General features: G+C 43.0%; 1 protein-coding gene across 3 annotated transcripts in view; it reads right to left on the bottom strand.

Moving 5' to 3' along the window:
- Window positions 1-10,135, bottom strand: part of pld1b (phospholipase D1b) — a 55,854-nt gene extending 45,719 nt beyond the window's left edge. For all 3 annotated transcript variants that reach the window (XM_080794252.1, XM_080794249.1, XM_080794251.1), the window contains exon 1: window positions 10,020-10,135. The gene's annotated coding sequence lies outside the window, so the exon portion shown is untranslated. The remainder of the gene's footprint in view (window positions 1-10,019) is intronic.
- Between the last annotated feature and the right edge of the window lie 200 nt (window positions 10,136-10,335).

Consider the following 10,335-nt stretch of genomic DNA (forward strand, 5'->3'; position numbering starts at 1 on the left):
AATAATTCCCAGTGCACCTCTTAATCCTCCACTAGTTCTCCGTATAGCTCTCCTTCTGCCGAAAGGAATGCGCTTGTCTTCTGTGTTGGAAAGTGTGTTGTGAATGTGTGAGAGAGCGCGTGTGTCGGCGTGCAATCTAAGAACACAGCCCAGGGGAGGAGGGGACTCGAGCAGACAGCAGAGAAGGAGGGAGATATCATTGGACCGCAGGGGGCTTTCAATGAACAAGCCTACAGCCAATGAGGAGGGCAGGGGGAGACTTTTAGGACCAAGTCTTCCTGCGAGTGGCACCTGTCTGTCTGTCTGTCTTGGTCACACACACACACACACAGAACTTTCAGAATAAATTCCTGTCCAGAATATAATCCGTCTTTGTATTCTAGTGTCGAGTCAATTAGTGATTATGTATTATTTATTTGACGTTATCATTTGTATTTTGTATGCATCAATGAGAAATATTTTTTTCCAGTAAATAAAAAAGACATGCATGTATAATATAGATGACTTGGATTAAGTACGAGGATCGAGATGTCTAAATTAGTGGTGCAATAGATTTAATAGATTTAATTCAAATGATAATCAATTATTTTCATAATAGATTTGAGTGGCGCAGCCACTCCAAGGAACAGCAATGTCTGTGGCCTCTCTATGTCTGTCTGCATGTCCCTATTTATGTTTAGGGTATACCAACAGGTGCCAAAGTTGCGCTGTTGAGCTAGAAACGGAGAGAGAGTTGCACTGCTAATTAGCCAATTATTAATTAATTGCCTGCTAATTAGCCCTTCCCTAAATCCCACCCCAAAAGGCGATTGTCCAATGCCAATCCAAATATAGTTTAGCAACGGTTGCTATGCAGGTCAAGCTTTCTTCGCCGCTAACGTGCCTATTGGACAAGGTATAGGGTGGGGAGGGACTTAGTGAAGGTCTAATTACAATGTGGAGGGTGCGTTCATGCGAGAGAGGGAGGGAAGGAGAGAGAATACCACAGTCTTACTTGTGAGAGAGTGTTGTCTGTCTAATTCCCCCACACGGTAACTCTGTCATTTCTCGACGGTTTCAGAATGCGGGGTGGCTCGGCGGAACCGGGCCAGCAGCACCCTTGGCACGTTCCTGTGGGTCTGGAAGTTCTGGGGACCCCCACATGGAGTTGCACCACTCAGTTCACACATCAGGTGTGATTTTTTACACAATAATCGATTTTCTAAAAACGGGTTAAATTGGACAAATGGAGGCATATGCTGTATACAGATAAGTAAGCCTTGTTAAACCCTGAGGTCCATATAGGGCAGGAGCCCATCTCCTGTTTCTGTAGCATGAGGCAGCTTGGTGTACAAGTACACCCCCCCTGAAGCTAGTATGTCAGAGGGTCTACCCCCAATCCAACCCTTGATGCGGTGTCTTTGGTATGACCCGGCCCGGGGATCGAACCCTATACCTCCCGGTCTCACGGCGTGGACACTAACCACAAGTCCACCCGAGCTGGATCTGATACAGATAAGAGTATGTGAAAGCAGCAGATATACACTGACAGAATGAGGGTATTATTGACACATCATCACCATGCAGTCCGGCAAGTTCGCTCTCCCGAGTCGACTCCCTACCCAATGCAGACACAAAGGTCATGCGAGTCACTGTTGACATTCCAAAGAGGAGCACACATTCCAATGAATTCCATTTCCCACCTACATACCAGTGGTAAGACAAACATGTGTGTACACACACAGTACACACACACACGGTCGGAACGAATTCTGAAGTTGTCGTTATTAAAGGGACGTTGACGGAGACAAAACTACTCTGTACTTACCATACCTTATGTTACCTCTTACCTTTGGTATTGCATGTGTAAACATGTACTGTGTAAAAAAAGAAATGACGGAGCTTGCACAAAAACAAATGACTCCCACGGTTTTAGACCTGTAAACAAGTGACAATAAAGTTCTGATTCAGAATTACAACATCACAACTAATGGTTAGAGGCCCCAAACGTATTTCTGTGAAGATAATTAAATACACTCATGGCTTCAATGTTCTCTCTTTCTAAGTCTCTGTGTGCATTTCTCCGTAACACACACACACACACACACACACACACACACACACACACACACACACACACACACACACACACACACTTAATTGGTAGAATTAACAGGGGCGGCCTTGGGGCTGTTTAATGTCAATCGATGACTATAAAGGTCTTCTCGAAATGTCTTTGCAGAGTGGTCACATCGTCCTATACAAGACGTCAAGATCAGTGCATTGGAAACCTCCGAAGACAGAGCACTCGTTACTACGTACAGTGTAACACAGACATGAATGACTAAAGCCTAATAATTATAACGTGTGGTGGTGCGAGTCGAGACAACCCCTGTGAAACACATTTTCAGGGACATCAATGTCATTTGTCTCACAGACTATAGGGCTGGGCAATCTAATATGAAAATATTTCTGACCAAAATAGCCAATAAGCCGATCTACAAGCTCACAAGGCTTGATGATACATATATATAAGACTAGATCAGTGGTTCTCAAAATGGGGTCCAAGGGCTCCTTGAGGTGGTTCCAAATGGGCCATTAACCCATTCTGAACGGGAACCCAATCATGAGCTTGTAGGTCTGCTATTTTTGAAAAATCGAAGAACGACTGACATTTTTAGAAACTGATCTCAGGTCAGAATGGGTTCATCAGACCAGTGTGTGTCCAGTGGAAACCTCGTATGAATCTGATCTCAGGTCAGAATGGGTTAAAGATCTGTAACTCTGAGAGTGTATAAATGGAACCAAATCGACCCACATGGGCCCCATTTGGTTCCATTTGTACACTCTCATCGTTATGGGGGTCCTGTTGAAACCTTGAATAACCCATTTTGGGGCGGGAACCCCTTTTGGTGTTTTTAACATTATGTTATAATTTAGCCATTGAAAAATAGCAGATCTACAAGCTCATAGCGCGCCACCGACTGGCGCGCTACGAGCTTGTAGGTCTGCTATTTTTTGAAAAATCGTAAAAATGTGGCAAGGATCTTTGAATAATATATTCTTTCAAAGTGAATGTTTTTTTAACTCGGGTCTAAATGGGACGATCAATACAATATCGATATATTGTCCAGCCCTCTGAGGTGAGAGCCAATTGGCTAATACCTCCTGAGTCCTGACATTTCCAGCGGCAACCATTAATGTCTTGCAGTTTGATTGGTTGATCGGGCCATGGGGAAAACGGGAGCGTTCTTTTCTGTGTAGCTCAAGGAGAGTTAATATCGTATATTAAGACAGGCAATAACTCCTGCAGGCTCACAGATCTGGGCGTGTATACTCAATCAAATATGAAATAGTCCCACTCCGGCCCCAGTGCAAAAAGATTTATTGACGAACACATTTCGACTTATCCAAAGATTAAATAATAAACAAAACAAGTTGGTGTTTTGGGAGTATTTAGAGAGGTATAGAGAGGTATATTTTTTTACAACAAATAATGTTAAAGATTCAGCACCAATACATGACACATTTGCTGTCCTCGGGTGCTGATGAATGTATGAGGAGTGAGGACCAAATAATCCATTCACTTTTGAACCCGTCACACTTTTTGAAGGTGAAATAAAGAAAAATATAATTGCATCCTAAAGAGCCTCTTCTGTTTATTGTGATTCTTAAAGGAGAGCAGGATTGCTCAGGCCAAAAATAAAAACAGGATCAGATCGTTTCCCGGGGCGTAAATGATCAATGTAATGACCCTTTCAATATAGTTTAAATATAGCCTTTTGAAAGACCTCTGCCCATATTAGACTATACATACAGCTGCGTTCTCCACATGAAGCAAGAAAATTACTAGCAAGGATAAAGTGCTGCCTGCAGCTGCTCAAGAAAATTATAGTTTAGTAGACCCTCAAAGTCTCCCTTCAGATACACAAACAGCGTCGGACCAGTGTGTTTTTTCGATATATTAATAGTACCAAAACACTAAATGTACGTTTACCGAAGTTTAAAAAGCTGCACAAGCCAAGGCACAAGGATCAGTTTCCACCACAGCCTTTTCTCCTATAACTTCCCTACACCGACTCCCTACTGTCGGCCTGTCAGTCCTATACACTGTCTCCCTCTTAGCTTCCCTACTGCCAGTGTCCCCACACTTTTTTATATTATCTTTCACAAAACAAATATATATTTGCCAGGAACATATACAGTATACCTGCACGCATGCCATGTCTTTTGGTGGTGTGGTTCAAACCCAGCTAGGATATTCATGTTGTGAGGAAACGGTAACCACCATGCTGCATCAATGAATCAATCCATTAGGGTTGACACTAAAGTGTCACGTTTTGTGCAAGTTCCCGACAGGCAGAGGCAACTGCCCAAACATTCAATTGTCCATTATAAAATGGAATTACTGCATTCAATTTAACACATTTTATTTTTTGTATATACTTTATGGGGCTGTGCGCATACCTAGATTCGTATGCCAAATACATACATAGCTATGAATATGACCATGGGTTCACACTTGTCATTTTGTAATTGGTAAGTGTCGCAACAGTGAAAACAGCAAATCATAGATAAACACGTGCTCTTATTTTACATTCCGCAGACCAGCAAACAGAGAGCTCTGGCCACGCTCAGTTGTTTAGAGACAGATATCTCGTGTTGTGTCAGCTTATTTATAGTCTCCGTTAGAGTTGTTTTCCGATACTGATCTCTGCATCTAGCTGGCAATACTGCCATTACGATACCACATAATGTATCACATGGTGATATATCATCTACAGTAATCAATTATTTGGTATTTTGAATGCATCAGTTGACTACTCAGACTTTTTGAGTGGTGCCTTACGGAGCTGTGTGTGTGTGTGTGGGTGGGTGGCTGGCTGGCTGGGTGGGTGCCTGGGTGGGTATGAGCACGAAAACAGCATGGTTGTTTTCCCACCACCTGTGCGCAACCTAACACACACACAAACACACACGCACATATTAACTGTATATATATATGATGATTTCGGGTGTGCCAGTACAGTACAGTGACAGTACAGTAGACAGTAGAGGGACCCCCAAACGGTAACTCTGTCATTTCTCAACCGTTTTGGACGCGGGGCCGCAAGCCGGAACCGGCCCGGCCCCCTGGGCGCGTGCGTTCCTGGGGGTCTGGAATGTTCCAGGGACCCACCGGGGACCCCCACACGGTAACTGTCATTTCTCTAGCGTTTCTCCAAAATACTGCAATAAGACTAAAAATAGTAGAAACAGAGCCAGATGCGAAATGAAAAACAAAAATACCACTAACCACTAACCAACCCAATAAACCACCCAACCAGCATTTCAACAGAAATTAAATTAACTACAGACCAGTCCTAACTGTATACTGTACAGTATATAGGCTCTGGCAGCACTAATTATATATTTTAAACCTAACCAGAAGTTACAGCCATACGTCAAAGAGATGACATGCAATGTACCACTGCTGTCACAGGGAAAATGAAACATTGCTGTCATTTTGGTTTTGTTGTTTTGCTCTATATTCTTTATTCTTATCCGACTGTATCACAGTAAATGATGTTTGGCAAAATGTTTAGGAGCAATATAAACGTGTGTGTGTTTGTGACGCGGCTTGGCCTGTTGTAGCGCCACCATGAGGCTGATTTGAAAACTGTCAAGTGGCATTTCTTCCAAAGCCTAGTGGGAATATATATGCATGCACAGTTTCACCACAATCGGACGCTGCGTTGAGTAGTTGTGGCGATTTGTACAAAACAGGGTACAAAGCGGGCTACTCGCTACTAAGTTTAGAAGCCAATCGTAGCCAATGAGGGTGGATTATGAGAAATCAAACAAACCCGTCTTGATCACCTGACTATGAAGAGCATGTGTACCGATTTGCGTGAAATTTGGGTGAGTAATATTAGAAAAGTCATGTTATGTACATCTGAATGCTAACAGGGCTGATTTATCAGCAGCATTCAACAGGAATCAACAGGATGTCAATTGTCAGAGCAGATGTCAGTTATTGTGTTGAAACTTTAAATGGCTCCTCTTACACAGAAATGTGTTTCTGTATTGAAGATTTCTCAACGACAAAAACTAGCTTCTTACCCTTAACCCTAGCATGCCTATTCTGGGGCTAACATCCAGAGAAAATAGCAGATACAAGTTTGTAGATCTGTTATTTTTATGCAGAATACAGATTCTGTCAGACAGAATGTTTTGTTTCGTTTTTTTTGTGGCTTTCGCTTTTATTTATTTTTATAGAGGGATAGACAGCAGGCTGACAGGAAATGGGGAGAGAGAGATGGTGGGGGGGGGACATGCAGTAAAGACCGTCGGGATCAGGAGTCGCAGACTGGATTACCAGCCATGGTGACTGGACCGCTGAGCCACGGCCCAGGCCAGGGTGCCAGGCCCGAATGGGTTTTTTTTAAGTAAGAAAGAACATGCATACGGCATGTTCAATCAAACAATCAATCAACAATTCAATCACCTTAAGTGCCTAAGAACAAACTGTTCCTTTACTTTACAGTCACTGCTGCTAGAACTGTTTCTCACCACAATACTGCTGCTATAAGCACTGTTGTTGTTTTTTTACTAATGTACTTGTAGTCTTGTACACAACATGTATGAAACAATAAATGTATCTAGGTACCTGGAGTGGATGGCCACAAGGTCAGTGGGGACTGGGGGTCAAATTAACGATCAGTGACCAGAGTAATACTGCCACCTATTGGTAGACTATAGTGCTTTGGTTGTAGTTGCATGATTGAACATGATGACATGTGATGCTGACGTCTTTCACTTCCATTTAATCAGGTTTGTCAAATGACAATAAATAAAAACATAATTCTTCATCTCCACAACAACGACCTGCTCAGTCTCAACACATGTAACCAACATATACTTCCTCTTTCTTGTACAAGTGTGTCTAACTGTCTATGATGCCTGTCTCTGCATGCGTGTGTTACATATACAGAAAATTGGGTATAAAAGAATGAGTACTTTTGTCAAGGAAATGTGGAATGCTTGTACATTTAAGGACGTCATAAACCAAGCCATGAGAAGCTGTTGTCTGTGACCTGTGACATGTGTGGTCCTCTGATGTCATGTGTACAAGACCCACCCACCCCTGGGGGGGGTAATAATGTATTTAAGCTGAAGCCTGACTGAGATGTGTTGAGTCAGTACGGTGTTCCATTGTAACGCTTCACTGCTGTCTCCGTATTCGAATACATTCTATTCCAATACTCTGAAACTCTGAATTGTGTCCGTCTCATTTATGTTGTTTCAACTATGTTATGAGTGCTCATCTACAGATTTCTTTAACACTTTTTTCCACAACTTTTAGGGGCTTTAATAACTGATAAGCATGTTTCTGCATCATGACAATGAATGACCAATCTCTTTTGGTAGTGCAACTAGTGTTTCCCTCAAACATGTTCAAGATTTGCTTTACTCAAGTTTGTGTCTCGAGGATGGGTATTAATTCCCCAGCCAACAAGCGCCAACACTAGCTCCTAACCCTCACCACAACATCCCCAACTCAATCCCTATTCTGGGGTTAACATTCGCGAAATAATGTCGATCTACATACAAGCTCACAACGCGTTGTTGTTATACTACTTTTGGTGGAGAAAATTTGTCCCGTAAGCTGACTAGTGTCTGTTTACCAAAGTGTCTGTCTGCTGTGTTTAAAACGACTGACTGACTCCTGACCATCTTATGATTCATTTCACCACAACAACGTTCCACAGTATACACAATTATGCCACTCTAACGTCCACAACAGACTGTGTGTGTGTGTGTGTGTGTGTGTGTGTGTGTGTGTGTGTGTGTGTGTGTGTGTGTGTGTGTGTGTTTTGTCAGTCCATGTTTCACTACATTTACAGATTGGCTAAAGGTTGGATTTGTCACTTGTCAGTGTGTCGCCCCCCACACCTATTGCCCCTTGAACTCATATGTGACTATCTGTCAGTGCACAGCACTTTTGTGTGCATATGTGTGTGTGCATGCAGAAAGATAGACCTTTATTGATCCTGGGAGACATTTAGTAGTCACTAGTCAATGGCAGTATACAGCAGCAATGAAACATGACAGATACAATAATTGATTAATAAGTAAGTAAGTATAGCAGAAATACTAATTAATAATAGAAAATAAGAAAAGGCAGATAGTATAATGCACATGGGATTTGGGAAAAGGGTACCAGAAAACCAACAGAAAAACTGTCCTGACTCTAAGCATTTGAACTGCCTGGGGAAGAGCGTGTATGTGCGTGCGTGCGTGCGTGGCTGTGTCCATATGAGTACACTATACACACCCACAAAGTCAATTAAGCACTCCTAGTATGCTGCATCTGCAACTGGAACACATACTGTACATACATCCTACACGCACACTGCACAGGACAACAGTAGATCTTAAGCACACAGTCTATGATCTTAAGCTATTAGTAATTCCCAGCAGGGAGTAAGAGAACAACAGACACTTCCCTAATTGAACCATTAAAGAAACCACGCGCGGGCAAAACACACACACACAGTGGAAAAGCAGGTCCTTCCATATACTGCCGGGCCGCACAGGCGCGCACACACACCCACAGTAAGCACGACACACCCTTCTCTCTCTCACACACAGAATAGTTGAAGTAAACCATTCCAGGAGTCTATCGTTTGACATAAAACAAGGCTCGATTAAGGGGTCACTATGTCAAACAATTACCACATAATATAGCTTCCTCTGAGATATTACAATTTGGGGCCCAGGCCACTGAGGCAACAGCAACATTCAGCCATATTGGGGCCTTGAGACCCCATGACAACACACACACATCTCCATACACACACACACAATACAACTATCACCACCACAAACATCCACAGTCCACACACTTTCTCTCTCTGTGCGCGTGTGTGTGTGTGTGTGTGTGTGTGTGTGTGTGTGTGTGTGTGTGTGTGTGTGTGTGTGTGTGTGAGAGAGACAGCAAAATAGTTCCTACCGTGTATTGGCCACAAAACTTCTGCTTTATTCTCTAGAATACCCAGAAACCAAGCCAGCTATGTTGTTACTCCACATACATTGCTCCACAATTCACTGCCAAAAAAAAAACACTTTGCCAGTAATCTCTTCTTTGAAAGGCAATAGAATTAGACATAGCATCTACCACTTCCTTAGTGGAGGAAGTGATTTAGCTTAGAGTAGTATGATAAGACTCCTGGAGGTCAGAAGTAAAAGCAGAAGTGTGGATGACTGACTCCAAGAGAGAGAGAGAGAGAGAGAGAGAGAGAGAGAGAGAGAGAGAGAGAGAGAGAGAGAGAGAGAGAGAGAGAGAGAGAGCACACTGGCCCAGCCTGTTTCCATCTATACTGTAGATATGACATTAACATTTGAGCCCTGGGCAAGGGAACAACTCTGTCATGACGTGTGTCTTTCTCTTTCACAACCAAGTGCTCAATAAAAAGCCCAAAACTCACTGTATAATTGCTTTTCAGTTTAACTTAAGTTCAGTTCAGTTCAATTAAATTCCATTCAAAAGGTTCTTCTTCCTTATAAACCAAAAGCCAACATTAGAGTGTACTACACTTAAACATGATTTAGCTTTTCTGTATTAAACCTCACTCATTCTTTCTTGATCTACCATCCTACTCGGGCTGCAACAATGCGGACATGATTGATTATTGTGATTTGTGAATGATGCAGGTGCACACGCAGTCACCGCATAGCACGAAATCAATGAATGCCATTGCATGTCACCACGAAACCCCCCCAACAACACACATCTTCTGCACCACGTACCACTGCGCCATGGGGGAATTCCTTCCGCAAATCTCAGGCATCACCAACCAAGCGTAAACCGTAAACTAATTCATTATCATTAACCACGAGTGAGGATGAGATGCCGCGTTTACGTCCGAGCAGCGCCTCAGCCTGAATTAAACTTTACCCCTTTTACTCTTGTGCACACACACATATGGATACAAATAACACGCTGACACTGGGGATGAGTATACATGTATAGATCATAGATGTCAACGCAAACGTACCTCCTCGTATGAAATGAAATACCAAGGCAGCCGAGCTCGGTACTCCTGTTCCCGTGCTGATGATCAGCGTGTGTGACTGACTATCGGTGTTCACTCTCGGTCTCACTCACTGGTACTGCGTACTGCTGTATCGGCGTATCGTGCCTTGGTGTGTGCACTCCGTGCAGATGTGGAAACCAAACCCACTGCCTGGTACGGAGTAGCATAGGGTACATTTTTACCATTAGACACGGAAATCTGTGATGAGTTTTCTCGATCTCCTCCGCCTACACGCCTACCCCTTTACTGACTGACTTGTAGTTCTAGTGAAATCAAA

Source organism: Protomyctophum bolini (genome assembly GCF_963924005.1).
Source record: "Protomyctophum bolini genome assembly, chromosome: 21".
In the NCBI taxonomy this organism is placed as follows: Eukaryota; Metazoa; Chordata; class Actinopteri; order Myctophiformes; family Myctophidae; genus Protomyctophum; species Protomyctophum bolini.